We start from the raw sequence: 5,000 nt of genomic DNA on the forward strand, positions 1-5,000 counted from the left end.
TCCGGCCGCAGAGGCGAACCCGCGGGGCCGGAGGAGCCGTCCGCCCGAACGCCAGCGGCGAGCGCTGGCCGGCGGGGGCCCTCCGATGGCGGGTCACGTGTGCCGATCGATCGGTGTGGCGGCTGTCTGACTGGCGGAGAAAAAGAAACCAAAGCGCAGAGGACCGCGGCCCGGAGGCCGGCAGACCCCTCCTGTCCGCCCCAGGCACCGGGCCTGAGGGGCGGGCATCGACGGCCGGGCGCCTCGGGCCTCTCCTCTGGAGGCCCCTGTTTCCGAAAAGCTGGTTTCTGAAATCGTGCGCAGACTCGCTTGGGAAGGCGGGTAAAAGCGCGCGCCGTTCGGAGAGAAGGGGGTGCCCAAAGCAGTTGGATTTCAACCGCTTTGGGGCCCTCACCCCAAAGCGCGGAGAACCGGGGCCCGGAGGCCGGCAGACCCCTCCTGTCCGCCCCACGCACCGAGCCTGAGGGGCGGGCATCGACGGCCGGGCGCCTCGGGCCTCTCCTCTGGAGGCCCCTGTTTCCGAAAAGCTGGTTTCTGAAATCGTGCGCAGACTCGCTTGGGAAGGCGGGTAAAAGCGCGCGCCTTTCGGAGAGAAGGGGGTACCCAAAGCGGTTGGATTTCAACCGCTTTGGGGCCTTCTCTCCGAAAACGACTTTTGTCGTTTTTCCTTCCCCGCTCCTTCTGTACTTTATCTTTTTTGACGTTTTGTCATCGGGGACGTGGCGAAAAATGTAGAAAATGAAAGAAATGTAGAAAATACGCAAGACGCGCTTGGCTTTGGCCTGCGCTTTTCGCCTTCTCTCTGAAAATGACAAAGCGGTTGGATTTCAACCGCTTTGGCCTGCTTTTCGCCTTCTCTCCGAGATTGACTTTGTCATATTTTTCTCCCCCCACTTCTTCTTCTTGTCGTTTTGGTTTTATGCCCCTGGTACTCTGCTCTCATCCCCGTGCCCTTGGTACTCTGCTCTCATCCCCGTGCCCCTGGTACTCTGCTCTCATCCCCGTGCCCCTGGTACTCTGCTCTCATCCCCGTGCCCCTGGTACTCTGCTCTCATCCCCGTGCCCCTGGTACTCTGCTCTCATCCCCGTGCCCTTGGTACTCTGCTCTCATCCCCGTGCCCCTGGTACTCTGCTCTCATCCCCGTGCCCCTGGTACTCTGCTCTCATCCCCGTGCCCCTGGTACTCTGCTCTCATCCCCGTGCCCCTGGTACTCTGCTCTCATCCCCGTGCCCTTGGTACTCTGCTCTCATCCCCGTGCCCCTGGTACTCTGCTCTCATCCCCGTGCCCCTGGTACTCTGCTCTCATCCCCGTGCCCCTGGTACTCTCTCTCTCTCTCTCTCTCTCTCTCTCTCTCTCTCTCTCTCTCTCTCTTTCTCTCCCTCTCTCTCATAGACATAGCTCACCTGCCTGACCCCCTCGTCTTTTCACAGCCACAGGGAGGCTTCCATCCTTACCAGGCCTGACCCCCCCTCATCTGCTCACAGCCGTGGGGAGGCTTCCAGCCTTTTCCAGGCCCCCAGCATGAGGAGCAGGGCTGGGTGCTGGCTCCAAGCCTGAACCCCTCGTCGTCTTCTAGCAGCCACAGGGAGGCGTCTGGCCTTTCCAGGCCCCCCAGCCTGCTACTCGTGCTGGGGGCTGGCTCCAGGCCTGACCCCCTCATCTTCTCACAGCCACGGGGAGGCTTCCAGCCTTTCCAGGCCCCCAGCACGAGGAGCAGGCTGGGTGCCGGCTCCAGCCCTGACCCTCTCCTCTTCTTCTAGCAGCCACAGGGAGGCGTCTGGCCTTTCCAGGCCCCCCAGCCTGCTACTCGTGCTAGTGGCTGGCTCCAGGCCTGACCCCCTCACCTTCTCACAGCCACGGGGAGGCTTCCAGCCTTTCCAGGCCCCCAGCACGAGGAGCAGGCTGGGTGCCGGCTTCAGCCCTGACCCCCTCCTCTTCTTCTAGCAGCCACAGGGAGGCGTCTGGCCGTTCCAGGCCCCCCAGCCTGCTACTCGTGCTGGGTGCTGGCTCCAGCCCTGACCCCCTCCTCTTCTTCTAGCAGCCACAGGCAGGCGTCTGGCCTTTCCAGGCCCCCCTAGCCTGCTACTCGTACTGGGTGCTGGCTCCAGCCCTGACCCCCTCGTCGTCTTATAGCAGCCACAGGGAGGCGTCTGGCCTTTCCAGGCCCCCCAGCCTGCTACTCGTGCTGGGCGCTGGCTCCAGCCCTGACCCCCTCCTCTTCTTCTAGCAGCCACAGGCAGGCGTCTGGCCTTTCCAGGCCCCCCAGCCTGCTACTCGTGCTGGGGGCTGGCTCCAGGCCTGACCCCCTCATCTTCTCACAGCCACGGGGAGGCTTCCAGCCTTTCCAGGCCCCCAGCACGAGGAGCAGGCTGGGTGCCGGCTCCAGCCCTGACCCCCTCCTCTTCTTCTAGCAGCCACAGGCAGGCGTCTGGCCTTTCCAGGCCCCCCAGCCTGCTACTCGTGCTGGGTGCTGGCTCCAGCCCTGACCCCCTCCTCTTCTTCTAGCAGCCACAGGCAGGCGTCTGGCCTTTCCAGGCCCCCCAGCCTGCTACTCGTGCTGGTTGCTGGCTCCAGCCCTGACCCCCTCCTCTTATTCTAGCAGCCACAGGCAGGCGTCTGGCCTTTCCAGGCCCACCAGCCTGCTACTCGTGCTGGGGGCTGGCTCCAGGCCTGACCCCCTCATCTTCTCACAGCCATGGGGAGGCTTCCAGCCTTTCCAGGCCCCCAGCACGAGGAGCAGGCTGGGTGCCGGCTCCAGCCCTGACCCCCTCATCTTCTCACAGCCATGGGGAGGCTTCCAGCCTTTCCAGGCCCCCAGCACGAGGAGCAGGCTGGGTGCCGGCTCCAGCCCTGACCCCCTCCTCTTCTCACAGCCACGGGGAGGCTTCCAGCCTTTCCAGGCCCCCAGCACGAGGAGCAGGCTGGGTGCCGGCTCCAGCCCTGACCCCCTCCTCTTCTTCTAGCAGCCACAGGCAGGCGTCTGGCCTTTCCAGGCCCCCCAGCCTGCTACTCGTGCTGGGTGCTGGCTCCAGCCCTGACCCCCTCCTCTTCTTCTAGCAACCACAGGCAGGCGTCTGGCCTTTCCAGGCCCCCCAGCCTGCTACTCGTGCTGGGTGCTGGCTCCATCCCTGACCCCCTCCTCTTCTTCTAGCAGCCACAGGGAGTCTTCTGGCCTTTCCAGGCCCCCCAGCCTGCTACTCGTGCTGGGTGCTGGCTCCAGCCCTGACCCCCTCGTCTTCTTCTAGCAGCCACAGGGAGGCTTCTGGCCTTTCCAGGCCCCCCAGCCTGCTACTCGTGCTGGGTGCTGGCTCCAGCCCTGACCCCCTCCTCTTCTTCTAGCAGCCACAGGGAGGCTTCTGGCCTTTCCAGGCCCCCCAGCCTGCTTCTCGTGCTGGGTGCTGGCTCCAGCCCTGACCCCCTCGTCTTCTTCTAGCAGCCACAGGGAGGCTTCTGGCCTTTCCAGGCCCCCCAGCCTGCTACTCGTGCTGGGTGCTGGCTCCAGCCCTGAGCCCCTCGTCTTCTTCTAGCAGCCACAGGCAGGCGTCTGGCCTTTCCAGGCCCCCCAGCCTGCTACTCGTACTGGGGGCTGGCTCCAGGCCTGACCCCCTGGCCTTCTCACAGCCGTGGGGAGGCTTCCGGCCTTTTCCAGGCCCCCAGCATGAGGAGCAGGCTGGGTGCTGGCTCCAGGCCTGACCCCCTCGTCTTCTCGCAGCCACGGGGAGGTTTCCAGCCTTTCCAGGACCCCCAGCCTGCTACTCCTGCTGGGGGCTGGCTCCAGGCCTGACCCCCTGGCCTTCTCACAGCCGTGGGGAGGCTTCCGGCCTTTTCCAGGCATACAGCAACCTCTTTTACTTTTCTTTATTTCTCACAATTACTTTCTTTTATTTTTGTTTAAAAATTCTCAACCTTTGTATATATTCCACATACTATACTGTGCATACACAGTCCAACCTCCGATTCAGGACGAACGATGCGGTTTTCGTCCCGGCCGTGGCACGCCGGACCAGCTCTATACCCTTCACAGGGCTGGCTCCCAGCCTAACCCTTTTCCTTTCCTCCTGCCTCCACTCTCATTAGCCAGCCAGCCTGCCTGCCTGCCTGCCTTCACCAACCCCAAGGGCTGGCTCCCAGCCTAACTCTTTTCCTTTCCTCCTGCCTCCACTCACATCCGCCAGCCAGCCAGCCTGCCTGCCTGCCTGCCTGCCTGCCTGCCTGCCTGCCTTCACCAACCCCAAGGGCTGGCTCCCAGCCTAACTCTTTTCCTTTCCTCCTGCCTCCACTCACATCCGCCAGCCAGCCAGCCTGCCTGCCTGCCTGCCTGCCTGCCTTCACCAACCCCAAGGGCTGGCTCCCAGCCTAACCCTTTTCCTTTCCTCCTGCCTCCACTCTCATCCGCCAGCCAGCCAGCTAGCCTGCCTGCCTGCCTGCCTGCCTTCACCAACCTCAAGGGCTGGCTCCCAGCCTAACCCTTTTCCTTTCCTCCTGCCTCCACTCTCATTAGCCAGCCAGCCTGCCTGCCTGCCTGCCTTCACCAACCCCAAGGGCTGGCTCCCAGCCTAACTCTTTTCCTTTCCTCCTGCCTCCACTCTCATCCGCCAGCCAGCCAGCTAGCCTGCCTGCCTGCCTTCACCAACCTCAAGGGCTGGCTCCCAGCCTAACCCTTTTCCTTTCCTCCTGCCTCCACTCTCATCCGCCAGCCAGCCAGCCTGCCAGCCTGCCTGCCTGCCTGCCTTCACCAACCTCAAGGGCTGGCTCCCAGCCTAACCCTTTTCCTTTCCTCCTGCCTCCACTCTCATCCGCCAGCCAGCCAGCCTGCCTGCCTGCCTGCCTGGCTGCCTGCCTGCCTGCCTGCCTTCACCAACCCCAAGGGCTGGCTCCCAGCCTAACCCTTTTCCTTTCCTCCTGCCTCCACTCTCATTAGCCAGCCAGCCAGCCAGCCTGCCTGCCTGCCTGCCTGCCTGCCTTCACCAACCCCAAGGGCTGGCTCCCAGCCTAACC

The sequence above is a fragment of the Chaetodon auriga genome, chromosome 23, assembly GCF_051107435.1.
Source record: "Chaetodon auriga isolate fChaAug3 chromosome 23, fChaAug3.hap1, whole genome shotgun sequence".
NCBI lineage: Eukaryota > Metazoa > Chordata > Actinopteri > Chaetodontiformes > Chaetodontidae > Chaetodon > Chaetodon auriga.